Source organism: Schistocerca americana, chromosome 3, assembly GCF_021461395.2.
Source record: "Schistocerca americana isolate TAMUIC-IGC-003095 chromosome 3, iqSchAmer2.1, whole genome shotgun sequence".
Taxonomy (NCBI): domain Eukaryota; kingdom Metazoa; phylum Arthropoda; class Insecta; order Orthoptera; family Acrididae; genus Schistocerca; species Schistocerca americana.
Genome location: NC_060121.1, coordinates 952,933,581 through 952,956,220, shown reverse-complemented (window position 1 = coordinate 952,956,220; position 22,640 = coordinate 952,933,581).

The window sequence follows — 22,640 nt, the reverse complement described above, 5'->3', positions numbered from 1 at the left end:
GTTGGTTGGTTTGGGGGAGGGGACCAAACAATGAGCTCATCGAACCCACCGGATTAGGCAAGGATGGGGAAGGAAATCGGCCGTGCCCTGTCAAAGGAATCATCCCGCTATTTGCCTGAAGCGATTTAGGGAAATCACGGAAAACCCAAATGAGGATTGCTGGACGAGGATTTGAAACGTCGTCCTTCCGAATGTGAGTCCAGTGTGCTAACCACTGCACCACCTCACTCGGTCCACACTAATGGTCTCAACACCACTAACTATATTGTAGCGCTTTTACTACATTAATTCGTAACAGTTTTCAAGGACATGACCTCCCTGTACACAACTGTCTAGAGGTAGTGCCGTTGTCTGCCAGACTGTTTACGTTGCATCATGTGTAGTAATGGTGAAAAAGGTCTGTTGGGAGTTTGTTATTTGCATTTCTGGAATTTGTACATACTTTTGATGTGTCAAATGCTAAGCAACAATGTTAAATCGCTTCTTATTCACCCACCGTCTTTGTGTTCGTTTTTGCGCTGGAGCGCTGGAGTTCTATCGTTAGTGGAATAGGGAAACAGACGGCGAGCAGAGGACTCGTGGCAATGTAGACGTACAGTTAAGTGCATCTGTGTTTAAGTAAAATTATTTGTGTTTGAATATTGTGAAACAGAGCAGAAGTATTACATTAGTGATTTAGAATGAAAAGAGTATGAAGAGGAATGAAGGTGATATTTATTATTTTAATGGTGCTGCAGTAGCAAGTAGTTAGGATTAATTGTTGAATGGGAGATCCATATAAGGAAACTTCAGATTTTTCATTAACGACTGAGTAATTTTCACTGTAAGGTAATTTTCATGTTTATTAATGATTTGTCTAACATTTGTGAGAGTGAGAGCTTGGTATCAATGTTGCTCTTCGTCAGTGTTAAGTGTGTTGTAACATGAAATGCATACAATTATTAATATGTCAGCTAATTTAAAAACAGATTGTTAAAGAAATCTTTCATCTAAGGGAATTGTCCACATCCTCGATTCAAGTCATTTTTATTTAAAGATGTGTATAAAATAGTTTACTTGTTGCCTGGAGCATTGCACTAAGATTTCAGTAACTGTAGTTAGAAAAATGCAACCGGCGCACTGGGAGCTGTGAGCACCATGTTTCCGAGCAATTACATTACTAGTTAGGATATTGGGTAAGATATTTTCATTTCAGGATCTGTTTGCTATGAAATTTACCAACGAACAGGGAGCGTGTCACGAACAGCAGTATTAGGCAGATCATTAAAGCACAGAGATCACTTTTTTGATTAATAAGATTAATAGTAAAGTTCAGGATTTAATCAATTTCCACAATTTTTTTAGAAACATTGTAAAATAGGGCCAAATTTATGGTGTATTGTCTGTTTGGTTTGTCACCCATAGAAAAGTTACAATCATACCAGTACGAGTTCAAAATCAAATCAAACCAAATTAGTTTTTAAAGCAAACTTTCAACAGTTCGACAGTATTTCCTTGAGGAACACCAGACACTGCTGCAAACCAAAATAATTTTTAAAAGAAAGTTTTAACGGTTCCACAGCATTTCCTTGAGGAACACCAGACACTGCTGTACCTTCATAACTGTCTTTTCAGGACTGTGTGTTGATTGTATTTGCATACCTGTTGTGCTATCCGTAGTAACGTGTTTCTAAAGTATACCAAAGACGTTCCAAAAGCCATGAATTGTGACATTAACTTGGGGTCTGTTAACCTCCTGTAGTGTTTACGGAAACATGTTATTCTGATTGAATTTTAAATAAGGCCTAAAACTGTGAAGTCTAATTAATGAAGATTCCATTTATGAAATACATGATGATAACATTTGAGTTCGGCATCCGTAATTATTTTAGATACGTCATCTGCAGGAGTGCGCTATAATCGTTTTATTTGCATAACAAGTTTTCTCTTTGGCAACAGGTAATTGATTTCGGTTGCAGTTAATTCCCGAAAATAAGTAAGGAATATTTTTCTGTCACTGAAATTAGAGTAAGAAAACAAATTGTGTGTCCTTTAAATTAATGGGAATCCTCAAAGTTCATTTCCAGGGTTTAGTAATCTTTTTTCTGAGACCAACATACAATTTCCAGCGGACTACAATGGACATGTTTGAATGTATTTCGTTACCGGCCGGTAACTGGTCTATCGATGACACTTGGTAACACGCCCTGAATATAGAAATCAGAATATAACATGTTAGAATGGTAGGTATGAAGGCAGTGGTTGCATGTATACGCTAAAAGACGACCACTTTTTCTTCACTAATCAAAACATGTAAAAATCGTTGGTTGGTTCTTTGGCGGAACGATGTATATGTTGCCCTATAACAGCAGCTTTTCGTAGCCGCGATCAAAAAGAAAAAAAAAAGTAGACGCAATAGAAATCCAACTACCAGACTTCAGATCTACCAATTGGGAATTGTACTAAATGCTTCCTATTAACTTTCACTTACAGGTCTGACGATGTTACTAAACAAAGGAGGAGGGAAGACATACTGATATACACTTTGGAGACAAGTTTAACGAACTAAAGTGATGCTTGAAGGAAAGTATATTTATTCTATAAGTAGAGCGTGCTTCTGAACTTTATTGAGTATGTAACGTAGTAAACTGTACCAATCATTATTGTTCAGCAAGGCTCAGGCTGGGTCAGGAACGCAACATATGCTCACATATGCTCACACGCAACGATCGAAACATTCAAATAATAACTGAATGTAAAATTCGCCATTTTCTGTGAAAAGATGAGTCGATAAAATTGGCTTGTGCCTTGTAGCGGAAGGAGATATGAAACACAATCGACTCGTGGAGTGAATCGTGACAGAATAACGAACAAATACTGTCCCCTCTGAATTTAGTTAATTGAGAGCAAAATTATCACTCGCGAGCACCCCATAACACTTATAACAGCTAACGGTAAGATTACGGGAAGTTTCTAATTTGAAAAATTAGGGCTAACTCCGATCCAAATCGTCATTTCAGTGCTCACAGAAGATTCACATCTGCTCACCATTGACCAGCTGAGCGATTTTTCTGCAACTAACTAATCCTGCACAAAATCAACCTGCGGCGCCGTCGTGCACGTAGACCGAAAAAAAAAAAAAACTGAAGAGGACGAGCTGACCAATCAACGACTTTTAGACTGGTACCAGATGCCTCCTGCAACAGGAAGAGAGAAGAGACGACCGCTGTTTCGTCGTCCTCAAAATTTTCTAGCGGTTCAACTTCTAGAAACTAAACAAACGAATCCCTTGCGTTTGTGTCTGAAAGAGTCAATCGCGTAGGTGCCCGCTGGATAAAAACGCGGTCTTTTACGTAACCCCACAGATAAAAGTCACAAGGTGTGAGGTCTGGAGACCTGGGAGGTCACCTGCGATGAAGTTTATCTTCTACTGCTCCTCATTCAATACAATGTCCAGGAATGCTGTCATTCAGATATTGTCGGATGTGAAATGAGGCGGGGGACACCATCTTGAATGAAGATGAAGTCATCTGAATTGTCTTCAGGTTGAGGAAACAACCAGTTTTAAGCATGTGCTTTTCACACAACCTGTTTATTTGACAATATATACCCATATTTTTTTTTTACAAAATGAACAAATGTGCAAAATTCTTTTGACGTTACATCTTAAGATGAATAAGCATTTGCAAAAGAAATAAAAACAATAAACAATATGATAATGATTACAAAACGGTCGGACCTGCAGCCCGCCCTTTATCGTGTGAAACAGCGGTGTTTACAACTGCGCTGAATACAGTCTCTCCCATTAAATGCCATTCTGCAACACATGGAAACTATTTAAGCACCACTGATGACAAGAATGATTCAGTCAGTCAAAACAGATGACTTAACTTTTAATTTGAAAGGTTCGAGGTTAAGATGCGCACCTGAGCTTAAAGGTTAAACAGGTAAGGAAACAATACGACAATCGTAAGGCTTCCTTCAAAGCAACCAACCTCTTAATTTCAATCGACAACCCAGGTGCGACTGGATCCTAACCCGTCCCTTTTGACAATATTATTTTGACTAAGGTTCAAATGGCTCTGAGCACTATGAGACTTTACATCTGAGGTCATCAGTCCCCTAGAACTTAGAAATAGTTAAACCTAACTAGGCCCCCAAGGGCTCAGCATTCATTTGCTGAGTACGGGCTTGGCGACCCTGGGGTCCTGAGCTGGGGACTGGTCAGCGCCGCCAGTCTCCTGTCACCATAAACCCCGGACATGCTTCAGCGACCACCATATGGCGCGACGGTGGAATGTTGTGTGCTGCGGGGAATGGTAATCTTGGCTTGACCACCTGGATTGCGAGGAAGGTTAACCTCTATAAGAACCCCTCAATCTTACGGTGTGCTGCGCGCCTATAAGATGCATGGCTGTTGGGGTGGAACAGTCACAAGCGGGCAACCTCTGGGGCACCTGCCGCACCCCAGTTGTATAAGGCTTACTCAGGTACGCGGGGCTCTGTCTGAGCGGACCTTTAGTTCCCTAGCTGCTCGCGGGACTACAATGGACCCTTCGACCTCTACATTTCCCCCTACTAGTGGATTGGGTGGGCCACTGGCAGGAAAACACACCCCATCGAAAAAGCGACTTCGTGCTGTGAGTCCTCCGGCGCCTGGTGTTACTAGAGATTGATCAGACTGTCGTAACAGAGCACATGATGATAGCCAGAATGTGTTTTTGATTGTCAAACGGAAGGAGGGTGGCTTTGAGAGGGTTTCTCCCTTTTACATCCACAAGGGTCTTGAGGGAATTGCAGGAACACTTAAATCTGAGAAGCGACTGCGCAATGGGACTCTGTTAGTTGAAACTTCTAGTTCTCATCAAGTCACTTCTCTTCGGAAAGCAACCTGTCTCGGAGAGTACGCTGTCGAGACCGAGCTTAACTCCACTTTGTAGTAAGGGTGTTGTGACATGTAGGGACTTGGTGGATATCCCCAAGGACGAGTTGAAATCTGAGTGGGCTGACGTGCAGCATATTATGAAACGAGTCGATGGGGGCCTAGTCAAATCCGACTCGTTTATTCTCACGTTCCGTTGCCCGAGACTCCCAGAGCATGTTAAATCGGGCCATATTTCCCCAACCCAATGCGCTGTTTTAAATGTCAGCGCTTTGGGCATACTACGTTGGGGTGCAATGGGATAGCCACTTGCGGTAAATGTGGTCAGCCTGCCCATGAAGGAGCCTATTGTTCATCGCCTGTGAAGTGCATGAATTGCTCTGGGAGTCACCCTGTCTGGAGCCGGGTCTGCCCCATCTATCTCGAGGAAAGGAAGATACAGGAGATCAAAACATCTCAGCGCATCCCCTATGGTGAGACCAAGAAGCTCTTTAAGGCCATGCAGCCTCCTGTGTTTACAACATCTTTCGCTTCCGTTCTGCAGAAACCGGTACAGTTGGCCACTTTTGCTACACAAACGGAGGTTGCTAGTGTCAGCACTAATACCTGCGTTTGCCAGTGCTGCGGTCGTTTTGCAGCCTGCAGCTCTCCCCATACCGTCGGACAAGGCCCTGGTTGCTGACATTGGGGTACTTCCTGCCCCTTCCCATATGGCGCCTTCTTCGCAGGCGAGTAAAGCTCCAACTGTTGACACGGTTCGGCATTCTAAGCCCCCCAAGACAAAGACGCCGAAGGTGAAGGTTTTGCCACCTGAGGAGACTAGTCAGGGTTGGTCCGATGACGAGGCCATCGTAGTGTCTGACATCTCCCTTGGGTCGCCATCGGAGCTGATGGACATTGATGTCGACTGGGGGCGATATTCTCGCCCCAGGAATAAATCTCCGGCCAGTACGGGCTCTCCTCCAAAGCACAGAGGCAGGGTGAAAGTTCAGCCACCCTGATCACTGGCTCCCATATTACAGTGGAACCTGAATAGGTTCAGGACGCATGTGGCTGAATTACAACTCCTTGTACGAGAGCGCCCCTTGTGCTTATGTCTCCCAGATACAAATTTTCGGGCCACTGATGCTCCTTCTTTACGGGGCTGTACCGTGTATCGAAAAGGTGATCTGATGGGGGAAAGGGCAAAGGGTGGTGTTGCGGTTTTTGTCCGTGACATGCACCACTCATCTGATCTCCCTCTCGTTGCGGACTTGCAAGCAGCTTCAGTTGACCTTCTTGTGGGGCGGAGGCTCACAATCTGTTCCGTTTACTTACAGCCTCAGGATGCAATAGACTCTGAGGCTCTCAAAGACCTTATTAGCCAACTCCCCCGCCCATTTCTCCTTCTGGGGGACTTCAATGCTCATAATGTCTTATGGGGCTCTACGACTACTTGCCCCAGGGGTCGCGCTCTGGAAAGCCTCATGACGTCCAGAGAACTGTGCATCCTCAACTCTGGTGCTCCCACTCATTTCTGTACTGCTTCTGGGTCGTCGTCAGCTATTGACCTTTCCTTTTGCTCTGCAGCACTCCCGGATTCTGTTTTGTGGGAGGTTGCCGCTGACCTCCATTCTAGTAACCACTTCCCCCTTTGGATTCGCCTCCTGGATGAGGCTGTGGCATTAGCAGCGCCGCCCAGGTGGCACCTCTACAGTGCTGACTGGACACTTTTCAGCGATTTAGCTGTTTTGGAACACCGTGCCAGCGTCCACGAATGGGTCGACCATGTTACAGCCGTGATCTCACATGCTGCTGAATTGTCGATCCCACGGTCCTCAAGTAATCCCAAGAGGCGTACTGTCCCTTGGTGGACCACTGAGTGCTGCTCAGCCATCCGAGCCCGCCGTGCAGCTCTTCGCCGCTTCAAGTGCCGTCCCTCAGCTGACAATCTTGCGGCCTTTCGGGTGGCAAGGGCCAAGGCGCGGCGAGTGATTAAAGGGAGCAAACGACGGTCATGGCAATCGTTCTTGAACTCCATCTCTCGCTCCACTAGTTCTACGAAAATATGGGAAGCCATCAGGAGGATTTCCGGGAAACGCAGCCAACTACCTGTCACGGCATTGATCAGGGATGTCACCTCACGACGCCGAGAGACGTTGCCCAGACACTCGCCATACATTTTGTGGAATCTACTGCCACTATTAACTGTGATCCAGATTTCAGCCGCTACCGCACTGCCATCGAGAGGGGTCACTTGGACTTCCGGTCTCCAAATTCTGAACCCTACAACTGCCCCTTCACAATGTGGGAACTGGATTCGGGGCTGTCTGGGGCTCATGATACTGCGCCCGGTCATGATCAAATCCTGTACAGCATGCTGCAACACTTGTTGTTGTCATCCAAGGAAGTTCTCCTGAATTTTTTTAATATGATATGGTCATCCGGCACGTTCCCTGACGCGTGGAGGGAGGCGATTTTGATTCCCCTTCCTCAAACCGGGGAAGGACCAAACGCATCCCAGTAGGCTACGGAGTATTGCTTTGACGAGCTGTGTTGGGAAGACATTGGAACGCATGGTCAACCGTCACGTGGTTTGGCTGCTCGAGACCAGGCAGCTCTTTAGCCACTCTCAGTGTGGCTTTCGGAGATGTCGTTCAACTATAGACAACTTGACCCTGCTTGAGGCGGCCATCCAGCAGGCCTTCCTACGTAACCAGCATTGTCTAGGTGTATTCTTTGACATTAATAAGGTGTATTACACTGCTTGGCGCCGCCCTATCTTCAATCAACTCCATCAGTGGGGCTTTCGTGGCCATCTTCCCATCTTCATTTTAAACCAGCATCCCAACCATGTGCCTGTATTTACGGATGGCTCTAAACAGGGGGACTCTGTTGGTTGTGCTGTTGTTTTCCGTGATCGAGTCGTCAAGTTACGGCTTCCTGCGGCGTTTACCATCTTTAATGCCGAATTGTTTGTTGTCTTGCGGGCATTGGAGCAGATGAGATGTGTTCCCGTTCTTAAGTTTCTCATCTGTTCTGACTCCCTGAGTGCCCTTCAGACCATGGAACACTTGTACCCAGCGGATACGGTCGTCCAGAACATCCATGATACGCTACTCCACCTGCAGCGGCAGGGAAAGGAGGTTTCTTTCTGCTGGGTGCCGGGGCACGTGGGTATTAGGGGAAACGAACTGGCGGATGTGGATGCCAAAGATGCATGTTCCCTCCCTCACGTTGTTGAATGTGCCGTCCCCCTCCATGCTGTTACCTCTCTTTTGCGTTTTCGTGTTATGCGTCAATGGGAAGAGGAGTGGCTGGTAGTCGGTGAAAATAAGCTGCGTCTGGTCAAGGCCACCTCGCATCCATGGCGTACGTCCTACCAGTCATTCAGGCGGGATGAGGTTCTCCTCACTTGCCTCCGCATCGGGCACAGTACCTTAACGCATGGTTTTTTACTCCGGCGGGATGACCCCCCAATCTGCAGTGCTTGTAGCGTCCAGATTACTGTCCGCCGCATTTTACTTGACTGTCTTTTATTCTCTGACCAGAGGGCGGTGGTTTCCTTACCACCGGATTTGCCCTCTATTTAGCAAGACGACGCAACAACTGTGGTTAAGGTCTTACGGTTTTGTATCCTGTCCAATTTGTTGCCTCGGATTTTAGGGAGAGGATTTTAGTGTCCTGCTGGGTGACTGGCTCACCCAGGTTTTAGGGAAGAGGTCCGGCAGTCACGATTACCTACTTGTTTCACTTCGATTTCAGTTCTCTTTTCCTTGTGTTTCCTTTCCTTTTTTAGTGCGTTTCTTCTCCTCTTGCCGGCCGCTGGTGGCCGAGCGGTTCTAGGCGCTTCAGTTTGGAACCGCGCGACCGCTACGGTCGCAGGTTCTAATCCTGCCTCGGGCATGGATGTGTGTGATGTCCTTAGGTTAGGTTAGGTTTAACTAGTTCTAAGTTCTAGGGGACTGATGACCTCAGATGTTAAGTCCCATAGGGCTCAGAGCCATTTGAACCATTTTTTTTTAACTTCTCCTCTTGTTTTACCTCTGTATGTGAGGATTTGGAACTGTGTCAGGTCTGTGTCTTTTAGCCGTTCTCCTTGTTCGCTGTCCGTCTTCGTCCCTTCACCACATGTGTTCCTGTTTCTATGCGTTTGGGCGCTGATGACCACGCTGTTTAGCGCCCGTAAACCTCAAACCACACACACACACACACACACACACACACACACACACACACGCACGCACCTAACTAACCTAAGGACATCACACACACCCATGCCCGAGGCAGGATTCGAACCTGCGACCGTAGTGGTCGCGCGGTTCCAGACTGTAGCGCCTAGAACCTCTCGGCCACTCAGGCCGGCTTTGACTAAGGCCCTGGTGACATTTGGCTGTTAATATTTTCAAAGTTAAACTGATTGTCAGTTATTAAGACAGCTCTGAAGGAACATCTTAAAACATTACTTGTGAACACTTACTACAAGAGAACTCACTCGGCGGAACCAGAAAATCCAGCTGAAACACACCAATAATGTCTCGGTCTCTTTAAACGCAGCATCGCTCAGCTTACTACAACAGTTTGCTCAGATTACAACTAATGACCTAGAAATGTAATTATAATCAAAGAATTGAACCGGTAACTTCTAAATCTAACCACAAGGCCCCCGTTCTGTTTAACGGCAACTTGTGACTTAGTATAATTGTTCCGGCTGTATTTACGACCAGGAGCTGATTCATCAGAACGTTAATGAAACCAGAAAGGAGAGGCAATATAATAGCGGGACAAATTTTCAAACCACATCTAGTGTCTTAGTACAATACTATATTTACGACCAAAGAGCCGACTGAATAAAACTCTGAGTGTCGGGTACAAACCAAAAAATAATAAGGAGGGCAGGTAGACAATGACACAAATCACCACGAGGACTACAGAATATTACTCCCCTTTATCAGCAAGCAGATCCATGGATCCACGGTACGTCGCAGCGGTTACTGAGTGGTGCCGATGAAAGACAGGTAGAAGAGGGAAGCCAGGCCATGAGCGGTCGTCCGACACGAGTGTTGCCAACCAACCTACGGTATGTTGGTCTGCTGCTTGTAGTCGACTCTGACACCAGTGAAGTACTCCGGTATCTTTGCTCTGTGCAGGTCCTCCTTGCGCAGCTCGTGGCTTCGGCCGCTCGGACCTCGTGACCACCTCTTGTCGCGACGCTACCGCCAATTTCCAAACTTCGTGCCTCTCTCTCGGGCCAGCGAACCTCGTATATATATCGGCAAGCAAAGACCTTCAAGGACACAACCCACAGATACCTTCCTCATAGATATTGACAATGGGGCCACAAGAGGGATAGTCAATACTACCCTTGAGCCTGTGGCGCCAGACAGAACAGTCTACTAAGACAATGACGCCACGGCTCACTCGATGACTTCGAATGACTGGATGTCACCTGGACAACAAATCCATGGAAGACATTGTAACCTTATAAAACTGCCCAAGTCGACGGTTGATGATGTGGCTGTGAAGTGGAACGAGATGAAACAATTATAGCTAAATCAAGACCAGACGGAGCACACGTACTGACAGAGAGGAAGGTTGATTGTAAAAATTTACATGAAGTCAGCGAGGGGTGAGCGTGAGTTCCAAAGTGGTAAGGGTGGTCCTGCTAGCACAGTGACTGAGTGTAGTGAGTTAAAAAGAGTGGGATACAATAGTTGAGCAACTCCTCATTAGCCACAGTTCTGTGGTGAGTGCTAAGCGACGCTTGGGTGGGTGGATACTGGGTGACTGGAAACCAGTGATCTGGAGTGATGAATCACGGTAGTCCCTGTGGCAATCCGGTGACACAGTTTGGGTCTGGCGACTGTCTGGAGAACGTTACCTGTCGTCATGTGTATTGCCAACAATGAAGTACAGAGGAAGGTGTTACGGTATTGGGATGTTTTCTGTGGTTTGGGTTTGGTCCCGCACTGCGGGTTTTTTTTTTTTTCAGTCAACAGTATCCTGACTGGTTTGATGCGACCCGCCACGAATTCCACTCCTGTGCCAGCTTCTGCATCTCAGAGTAGCACTTGCAACATACGTCCTCAGTTATTTGCTGGATGTATTCCAATCTCTGTTTTCCTCTACAGTTCTTACCCTCCACCACTCTCTCTAGTACCACGGAAGTTATTCCCTGATGTCTTAACAGATATCCTATCATCCTGTCCCATCTTCTTACCAGTGTTTTCCACATGTTCCTTTCCTCTCAGATTCTGTGCAGAGCCTCCTCATTCCTTACCTAGTCAGTCCACTTAATTTTAAACATTCATCTGTTGCACCACCTCTCAAATGCTTCGATTCTCTTCTGTTCCGGTTTTCCCACGTTCCATGTTTCACTCTTCCCCATGAACCATGGACATTGCCGTTGGTGGGGAGGCTTGCATGCCTCAGCGATACAGTTGGCCGTACCGTAGGTGCAACCACAATGGAGGGGTATCTGTTGAGAGGCCAGACAAACGTGTGGTTCCTGAAGAGGGGCAGCAGCCTTTTCAGTGGTTGCAGGGGCAACAGTATGGATGATTGACTGACCTGGCCTTGCAACATTAACCAAAACGGCCTTGCTGTGCTGGTACTGCGAACGGCTGAAAGCAAGGGGAAACTACGGCTGTAATTTTTCCCGAGAGCATGCAGCTTTACTGTATGGATAAATGATGATGGCGTCCTCTTGGGTAAAATATTCCGGAGGTAAAATAGTCCCCCATTCGGATCTCCGGGCGGGGACTACTCAAGAGGACGTCGTTATCAGGAAAAAGAAAACTGGCGCTCTACGGATCGGAGTGTGGAATGTCAGATCCCTTAACTGGGCAGGTAGAATAGAAAATTTAAAAAGGGAAATGGATAGGTTAAAGTCAGATATAGTGGGAATTAGTGAAGTTCGATGGCAGGAGGAACAAGACTATTGGTCAGGTGAATACAGGGTTATAAATACAAAATCAAATAGGGGTAATGCAGGAGTAGGTTTAATAATGAATAGGAAAATAAGAATGAGGGTACGCTACTACAAACAGCATAGTAAACGCATTATTGTGGCCAAGATAGACACGAAGCCCACACCTACTACAATAGTACAAGTTTATATGTCAACTAGCTCTGCAGATGATGAAGAAATTGAAGAAATGGATGATGAGATAAAAGAAATTATTCAGGTAGAAATTGAATAGTCATGGGTGACGGGAATTCGAGAGTAGCAATAGGGAGAGAAAGAAACATAGTAGGTGAATATCGATTGGGGCTAAGAAATGAAAGAGGCAGCCGCCTGCTAGAGTTTTGCACAGAGCATAACTTAATCATAGCTAACACTTGGTTCAAGAATCATGAAAGAAGGTTGTATACGTGGAAGAATCCTGGAGATACTAGAAGGTATCAGATAGATTATATAATGGTAAGACAGAGATTTAGGAACCAGGTTTTAAATTGTAAGAAATTTCCAGGGGCAGATGTGGACTCTGACCACAATGTATTGGTTATGAACTGTAGATTGAAACTGAAGAAACTGCAAAAAGGTGGAAATTTAAGGAGATGGGACCTGGATAAACTGAAAGAACCAGAGGTTGTACAGAGTTTCAGGGAGAGCATAAGGGAACAATTGTCACGAATGGGGGAAAGAAATACAGTAGAAGAAGAATGGGTAGCTCTGAGGGATGAAGAAGTGAAGGCAGCAGAGGATCAAGTAGGTAAAAAGACGAAGGCTAGTAGAAATCCTTGGGTAACAGAAGATATATTGAATTTAATTGATGAAAGGAGAAAATATAAAAATGCAGTAAATGAAGCAGGCAAAACGGTATACAAACGTCTAAAAAATGAGATCGACAGGAAGTGCAAAATGGCTAAGCAGGGATGGCTAGAGGACAATTGTAAGGATGTAGAGGCTTATCTCACTAGGGCTAAGATAGATATTGCCTATAGGAAAATTAAAGAGACCTTTGGAGAAAAGAGAACCACTTGAATGAATATCAAGAGCTCAGATGGAAATCCAGTTCTAAGCAAAGAAGGGAAAGCAGAAAGGTGGAAAGAGTATGTAGTGGGTCCATACAAGGTCGATGTACTTGAGGACAATGTAATGGAAATGGAAGAGGATGTAGATGAAGATGAAATGGGAGATACGATACTGCGATACTGAAAGACCTGAGTCGAAACAAGGCCCCGGGAGTAGACAACATTTCATTAGAACTACTGGCGGCCTTGGGAGAGCCAGTCCTGACAAAACACTATTATCTGGTGAGAAAGATGTATGAGACAGGCGAAATACCCACAGACTTCAAGAAGAATATAATAATTCCAATCCCAAAGAAAGCAGGTGTTGACTGATGTGAAAATTACCGAACTATCAGTTTAATAAGTCACGGTTGCAAAATACTAACGCGAATTCTTTACAGACGAATGGAAAAAACTAGTAGAAGCCGACCTCGGGGAAGATCAGTTTGGATTCCGTAGAAATATAAGAACACATGAGGCAATACTGACCTTACGACTTATCTTAAAAGAAAGATTAAGGAAAGGCAAACCTACGTTTCTAGCATTTGTAGACTTAGAGAAAGCTTTTGACAATGTTGACTGAAATACTATCTTTCAAATTCTAAAGGTGGCAGGGGTAAAATACAGGGATCGAAAGGCTATTTACAATTATTACAGAAACCAGATGGCAGTTATAAGAGTCAAGGGGCATGAAAGGGAAGCAGTGGTTGGGAAAGGAGTGAGACAGGGTTGTAGCCTCTCCCCAATGTTATTCAATCTGTATATTGAGCAAGCAGTAAAGGAAACAAAAGAAAAATTCGGAGTGGGTATTAAAATCCATGGAGAAGAAATAAACACTTTGAGGTTTGCCGATGACATTGTAGTTCTGTCAGAGACTCCAAAGGTCTTGGAAGAGCAGTTGAACGGAATGGACAGTGTCTTGAAAGGAGGGTATAAGATGAGCATCAACAAAAGCAAAACGAGGATAATGGACTGTAGTCGAATTAAATCGGGTGATGCTGGGGGTATTAGATTAGGAAATGAGACACTTAAAGTAGTAAAGGAGTGTTGCTATTTGGGGAGCAAAATAACTGACGATAGTCGAAGTAGAGACGATATCAAATGTACACTGGCAATGGCAAGGAAAGCGTTTCTGAAGAAGAGAAATTTGTTGACATCGAGTATAGATTTAAGTGTCAGGAAGTCGTTTCCGAAAGTATTTGTATGGAGTGTAGCCACGTATGGAAGTGAAGCATGGACGATAAATATTTTCGACAAGAAGAGAATAGAAGCTTTCGAAATGTGGTGCTATAGAAGAAAGCTGAAGATTAGATGGATAGATCACATAACTAATGTGGAGGTATTGAATAGAATTGGGGAGAAGAGGAGTTTGTGGCACAACTTGACAAAAAGAAGGGACCGGTTGGTAGGACATGTTCTGAGGCATCAAGGGATCACAAATTTAGCATTGGAGGGCAGCGTGGAGGGTAAAACTCGTAGAAGGAGACCAAGAGATGAATACACTAAGCAGATTCGGAAGGATGTGGGTTGCAGTATGTACTGGGAGATGAAGAAGCTTGCACAGGATAGAGTAGCATGGAGAGCTGCATCAAACCACTCTCAGGACTGAAGACCACAACAACAACATGTTTCACTACCACACAATGCGGGGCTCCAAACGTACGTTTTCGGGAATTTCTTCCTCAAGTTAAGGCCTATGTTTGATACTAGTAGAGTTCTCTTCGCCAGTAACGCCTTTTTTTGCCAGTGCTAGTTTGCTTTTGATGTCCTCCTTATTCAGTCCATCATCGGTTATTTTGCTGCCTAGGTAGCAGAATTTCGTAACTTCATCTACCTTCGCGACCATCAATCGTGGTAAGTTTCTCGTTGTTCTGATTTCTGCTACTTCTCATTACTTTTCTCTTTCTTCGTTTTACTCTCAGTTCATATTCTGTACTCATTAGAATGTTCATTCCATTCAGGAGATCATGTAATTGTTCTTCACTTTTACTCAGGATAGCAATGTCATCAGCGAATTGTATCATTGTTATCCTTTCACACTGAATTTTAATTCCACTACTGAACCTTTCTTTTATTTCCATTATTTCCATATTGAACAGCAGGTGCGAAAGACTACATGGTTCTTAATCCGAGCATTTCGTACTTGGTCGTCCACTCTTGTTGTTCCCTCATGGCTCTTGTTGATACTGTGCTGCGCTTAAGTAACACTAAATTCTGAAAGATATCAACATATAAACAGTGTTGTGTATAGCGTATAGTAGAGGAACAGTCCAGAGACGATGGTTGTTGCTGTTTTAACAACTACTTTCGTTGTTATCGCATAACGTCCGATTCCCCAGCCAAAATCCCTACACATACCTTTCGGAAACAATTTTAGTTTGATATTTAGACGCGTTTGGCTTATTTAATATCTGCAAAAAAATGGTTCAAATGGCTCTGAGCACTATGGGACTTAACTTCTGAGGTCATCAGTCCCCTAGAACTTAGAACTACTTAAACCTAACTAACTTAAGGACATCACAAACATCCATGCCCGAGGCAGGATTCGAACCTGCCACCGTAGCGGTCGCGCTGTTCCAGACTGTAGCACCTAGAACCGCTCGGCCACCCCGCCCGGCTGATAACTGCAGTTTGTGTATTTGTCACCAATTTTCTGGTGTCTCCAATAAGCGCCTTCATTACTGTGTGTTGGTTGTAGTCCAATAACATGGGCTTAGTCAACATTCGGTTCGTACCTGTCAGGACATACGAAAATTGATGAAAATGTCTCGAATAGGAACCCTTGTCTGGAAACGTACCGTTTCGTTTCTATGACACTTTCAATTCAGATATGTAAAGCATCCACGTCTAATGAGGGAAAGAAAAAAGTGTCACAGTTTCTTGTCCTGATATGCAATAGGTAAACAGGATGACGTCTCTTGCGTCAGAAGGTCATCTTATGTCACATAACATCTGTCTTGCTGTGAGGCCTATTCAATGCCTGCGCGTCTCAGATACGATAAACGTTTTCTGGGTACGCAGACATCCACCTTTTGTATGCCGAAGCTTGAGGTAACGGTAGAGCAACGTAGCACGCCATCACACAAATCTTTCGCCCAAGTTATGCAGCGGCTGCGAGAAACAGGTACCTTCACCTAAAGACGCAGGACTGAGGTGCTCCACGACAACGTCGCACGCCTGGATCTGAGGAAGATATACAGCACCGTGTTGCGGAGAACCAGTCAGTGGGCACTCGAACAACTACGCGTACAATGGGCGCTAGTCACAACACTGTCTGGGACGTTCTGCATGAGCAACAATTACATCCATACCACTTACAAAGGGTCACGCTATTGGTCAAACTGACTTTCCACAACGCATTGCCTGTTGCACATGGTTCCTGCACCGCTGCATTCAGATGGTTCAAATGGCTCCAACCACTGTGGGACTTAACATCTGAGGTCATCAGTCCCCTAGACTTAGAACTACTTAAACCTAACTAAGCTAAGGACATCACACACATCAATGCCCGAGGCAGGATTCGAACCTGCGACCGTAACAACAGCGTGGTTCCGGACTGGAGCGCCTAGAACCGCTCGGTCACAGCGGCCGGCCGCCGCTGCATTGACACACTCCTGCTTCCACGTCGAATTCTGAGGTTTAAGTTCATTAGGGACTGTGTTCTGAATTCGCGAAACAGCCATGTGTTTCCCACGAATGAAGAGGAATTCTGGGTAGTCATGTGATTGGTCCATACCATCTTATTCTCAGCCTAACTGTTCCTGCATATCTGATCATCCTAGAAAACGTATTGGACCCGTTCTTGGAAACTATGCCTCTGAATGTCCGTCAAGAAATATGCTTTTAGCATGCCAGTGTACCGCCTCACATCTTACGTGTGGTTCCGAGACATTTCAACAGGTAGTATGGTGAAATATGGATAAGCCGAGGTGGTCCAACCACGTGACTACCGCGATAGCCGGATTTAACTCCTATGGACAATTTCTTGTGGGATCCTATGCACAGATTAATTTTCGAGACTCCTGTAAAGACAGAGGGAAAGCTTCTGGCACGAGTTCTGGCCGCCGCACTAGAAGTTGAAGAGACACAAGGTGAGATGGAGAGTGTGAACCAGAATACACTTCGTAGGTACAATGTCTGAAATGGATGTTTCGTGATGGTTCCTTTCCAGTTGTTATCTAATAATTGTACAGCGTTAGGCCTAAATCAATTATTCAAGCAGAAGTGGACGAGTTAAACATATGAAGTAGAAACGTTTTCTAACGGAAACGGTAAGTTTCCGGACATGGGTTGCTATTAAAAATATTATCTACCCTCTTCCATCTACAGGTCCTAGACGTTTGTAAAGGGAATGTCCGAAAACCCTGTAGAGTTGTTATGCTGTAAGAACAAGGCAAAGACAAACATTGACGAAAGATTGAAGAAGTTGATGGCAGCGCAGTCAGTCGCTGGGGAAGAAGTTTATGTGGCGAAAGTGAGCACGCTAATGCTCGCGATCCTCCGCACAGTGGGAGACCGAGCACTGCGTAGATTCCAGACATTGTGCCACGTATTCACAACCTGATGATGGCAGGCAGACGCATATCTGTGAACCAACTGTCAATCTGAATGCACCGCTCCTCGCTCACAGTGCGCTGTCTTCAGCTGCCGCCTGAATCGAGGTAAAAGGGTAAAGTATTGCTGACTGGCGTAGGGTTGTTAAATGATATTCACAGCTCCATGTTCTCAGCTGAACCGTAGCTTGAGATATAGTCGATGGTAAAAATAGATTAATTCATTGGAGAATTTGTGTAGCTCCTACTCCAATGTATGCTCTACCTGCCAAACACCATTTCTTAACCGATTTTTGTTTCTCATCTTTGTGTAAGATTTATCATCTGATTCTCCATAAGGTTGTAGTTACTAACGATTAATAAAACTAATCATTATTTTTAAACTTAAATACGCCACTGATCTCGTTCATGCTCACTCTACTATTCAGGTTTTCATTTTATTGTAGTGGGACTTGGGTACACCAGCAATTTAAGGCTCAATATTATTAAATTAATTAATTTAATTATTAATTTGACTTCTGCAAATGATTACATGCATAGGGCAACAAAGTGCTATGAGTTGTTGTTGATGTGGTCTTCAGTCCAGAGACTGGTTTGATGCAGCTCTTCATGCTACTCTATCTCGTTCAAGCTAGATCATCTCCGAGTAACTACTGCATCCTACATCCCCCTGAATTTGCTTAGTCTATTCATCTCGTGGTCTCCCTCTACGATTTTTACCCTTCGCGCTTCCCTCTAATACTAAACCGGTGATCCCTCGGTGCCTCAGAACGTGTCCTACCAACCGATCTCTTCTTTTAGTCACATTGAGCCACAAATTCCTCTTCTCCCCAATTCTGTTCAGCACTTCCTCATTAGTTACATGATCTACCCATCTAATCTTCAGCGCTCTTCTCTAGCACCACATTTCGAAACCTTAGAATCTCTTCTTGTCTAAACTATTTATCGTCCATGTATCGCCTCAATACATGGCCACACTCCATACAAATACTTTCAGAAAAGACTTCCTGACACTTAAATCTAAACTTATGTTAACAAATTTCCCTTCTTCAGAAACGCTTTCCTTGCCAGAGCCAGTCTACATTTTATGTCCTCTCTACTTCGACCATCATCAGTTATTTTGATCCCCAGATAGTGAAACTCATTTACTACCTTAGATATCTCATTTGATAATCTAATTCTCTCAGCATCATTGGATTTAATTCGACAACATTCCATTATCCTCGTTTTGCTTTTGTTGATGTTCATGTTATACCCTCTTTCAAGACACCGTCAGTTCTGTTCAACTGCTCTTCCAGATCCTCTACTGTCTCTGACAGAATTTCAATGTAATCGGTCAACCTCAAAGTTTTTATTTCTTCTCCATGGGTTTTTATTCCTATTTCAATCTTTTCTTTTGTTTCCTTTACAGCTTTCTCAGTATGCAAATTGAATAACATGGGGGATAGGCTACAACCTTGTCTCATTCCCTTTTCAATCACTGCTTCCCTTTCATTCCCATCGACTCTTGTAAGTGCCATCTGGTTTCTGTACAAATTGTAAATGGCCTTTCGCTCCCTGTATTTTACCAAAGTCTCATTCAGAATTTGAAGAGAGAATTCCATTCAACATTGTCAAAAGCTTTGCTCTGCTACGAGTGAATTCACTAATTCATGTAGAAGACTCATGTGAGCTGCACACGATTTGAAGTTTATTGCCAAAATCATATTTTTCTTCACATGAAGACAATAACATTTAGCTTCACCCAGACATAAATTTATGATTAAAGCGAGCGACGGCTTGCAGTATTGGTTGGTTGGTTTGGGGAAGGAGACCAGACAGCGTGGTCATCGGTCTCATCGGATTAGGGAAGGATTGGGAAGGAAGTCGGCCGTGCCCTTTCAGAGGAACCATCCCGGCATTTGCCTGGAGTGATTTAGGGAAACCACGGAAAACCTGAATCAGGATGGCCGGACGGGGGATTGAACCGTCGTCCTCCCGAATGCGAGTCCAGTGTCTAACCACTGCGTCACCCCGCTCGGTGCTTGCAGTATTCCCGCTTCAGCCTCTATAGATGGTGGCGCTATACGTAGCCTTCAAAAAGGTGTCTCTAACAGAGGTGCGCTCCAATCATAATGCTGTCAATGAAATTCTTTTAGAGGGAAACGAGAGCATCACAGATTTAATATGCGCCGGCAGATTGTCGACGAAGGCCTGTCAGTGAACAAAAGCACGATGAGTTGTTGGGTGAGGCGTCTATCAACATTACAACAAGGTGCTACAAACCTGTCTGATATCCTACGTGCTGGCTAGCCATAAACAATTGTAACTCCAGCAATGTTGGAAAGATCGGACCTTCTCATTCGAAATGATAGACGAATCACAATCAAACACGTCGCTGCTCCACTGGACGTCTCTATTAGTGGTGCCGATACACTCGTCCACCAGTTGCGATGTTCAAAGGTGTGGGCCCCTGCGTTCCTCGCCGCCTAACAGAACATCATGAAGAGCAATGAAAGACCATTTGCGCGGAATTCCTTGCGCGTTGGGAGGCATATAGTGCAATTTTTTGTCGAACATCGTTTCAGGCAATGAGATATGGGTTCAACACTTCGAACTGCAAGCAAAACGACAATCTGTTGAGTGGCGTCACTTAACCTCTCCTCCAAAGAAAAAGTTCGAAGCTGCACCCTCACCCGGTGAAGAGATAGCTATGGCCTTCCGGGACTGTGAAGGAGTTAGTCTGTTTGGTTTCCTCCGTCACGGTGATTCGATCAGCTCTGAACTGTCTTGTGCTACTCTCAGGAATTTGAAGAAACGACTTGAGCCTGTTCGTCGCCACAAAAATGTAAGTGAACATCTCCTTCTCCATGACAACGTAACGCCTCGCACAGGTCTATGCACCCGAGAGGAGCTCATAAAACATGGTATCATGGGGGGCGTGCAAGCCCCCCCATCAAGGATGCGTAAGGCCGTCGCATTGACCGAAAATTAGATTTAAAAATAGGGTCTTTTAGCCAAAAGAGTGTGGAATAGTATAGCACATTGGAATCCTGAATAAAACAAACCCAACTTCTGAAAAAAAAGTAGATGCATTACTTACTGACCGCCCCTCGAGTTTGTTTACTGCTGTAATAAGGCTTGTTTCATACGTGTTGAAAGCGCGCTGTTCTTTTTGCGATGAAGATTTTCAGAACGTTTTTGGCATAAATGTGAATGGAGTTGCGAAATTGATAAATGTACTCATCCTACGTAATATAGGTATGATCTTTTCGTTGGCAGGCTATTTTTGACACAAGAGATGTTGGTCAGAGAGGTTAACTTCGCTTTCTCAGAGTGAGTTAGAGCGTAGCAGTCGCAGAATGTGCTGGATAGCCTGACAAATATACTTGATTTAAAAAGGATAAAAGCTGGCCTGCTGTGTAGTGGAGACAGCATTATTTAAAAAGGAATTCATAATAGTATGTTTTGAGGAAAGATATTGAGCAAATGTGATTATGAAGCACGGTTAAAATAGGTGTCTTCCTTCTCAGTCAACAGTCGTTGTGATTAGTTCCCCGTTTTCATTTACTTTCATGACCTTGTTTGCCCACTCGCATTGCACAACGCAAGTTGTGTGCTGAGAAGCATTTATGAAAATTTGTAAGACACTGTATTTTATTGCCCATCGCAAGTACGGCAAATGAAATTTAATTTTTGACAGTTACATTACTATTCCTAATGGCAACAAGTTCCAGAGCAGACTGGCGTTCCGTGCGTACAGGTACATCAATAAATTTTTACTATCAAAGTTCACGTTAACTCTAAGGCACAGTGACTGCCAGAATGTATTTCTGAAAATAATATTAGTATCAGTTAAGATGCATACCTATTACCAGTAAAAGACTTCAGTAGAGTGCTATCTTATAAACTGTTAGGTAGCTTTACTAGAAAGTCAAATGTGTTCATTTTTTTATGTTCGTTTTCTGTGCAATCACAGCCGGCCGCGGTGGTCTAGCGGTTCTAGGCGCTCAGTCCGGAACCGCGCTACTGCTACGGTCGCAGGTTCGAATCCTGCCTCGGGCATGGATGTGTGTGGTGTCCTTAGGTTAGTTAGGTTTAAGTAATTCTAAGTTCAAGGGGACTGACGACCACAGATTTTTAGTCCCATAGTGCTCAGAGCCATTTGAACCATTTTTTTTTGTGCAGTTACAATAACAGTTGCAGTACAGTGATTGTTTCCAAGACTAAACATAAAGTTGAACGATATCGTGGGCCAACATTTCAAATTGAGTCATTTTGTTTTACAGTCAGATGGCGTAAGCAAATCTCATAGAAAACGCATTGCTTTCTCGTAGACAAATTGTTTGGTGTACCGGCTAGTATGGATTTCATATCGTGTATCGTGAACGTCAAATATTTCCCCTCAAAAATAAATTTTCGCATAGTTCTGTTGCCCTGCACTGAGATTTACATATTTCGATATCAAAAATAGGTTTTACACATTGCTCGGATGCCAGCTTCACACTTACGAACACGTGCTTAAATATGTAAGAAACTTTCAATTTTCCATGCAGAATGCCTTAGTTCATATGAAATTACCAGAATTTTTTGACAATGGATAAGCTTAAAAGAAGGCTTGCATTATCCACTGTAATATTTCCGAGACGGCATCAAAATAAGATCGTAAGCTTCTTACGAATGAAAACTTAGTTGCTAGATAGAAGATGTGGTGAATTACCTCTCTTTGTGAGATTTGATTTTTGACGGTTGCAATAGGCTTACCGGTACTCAAATAATTTTTTGTTGCTTTATGGAAACTTTATGCTAATGCTTTCACATTAAGAAGTATGGATTACAGACAGGAAGATCTGTAATTTCCTATGTAGAGACAATTACGTGTTATAAATTATAAAACTAAATTAAAATATAGTACCTTTCCGTGTGTAGTATCAAGTGCCAATTATTCTCTGAAATAATTTTTCAATGCTTTTATACACGGATATCCGTTTTACAAAGTTTTGGTCTACAACAGATAGAGTATTCCGCGTCCGTTTCACTTTTCGTAAAAACTCTTTTCTCTTATTTTGCTTTGTTTTATTATTATTATTTGCGTAACAACGCATATACGACAAGAGCCGCGAAATACCTTTTATTGATGCTGTGCCATGAATTTCTTTATAATCATTAATTTTCAATAAAACAGAATATATTGGGTTCTTATTGTTCTGTAACTGGCTTTCTCTTAAAGGAACGTTCTCCGTTACTGTAAC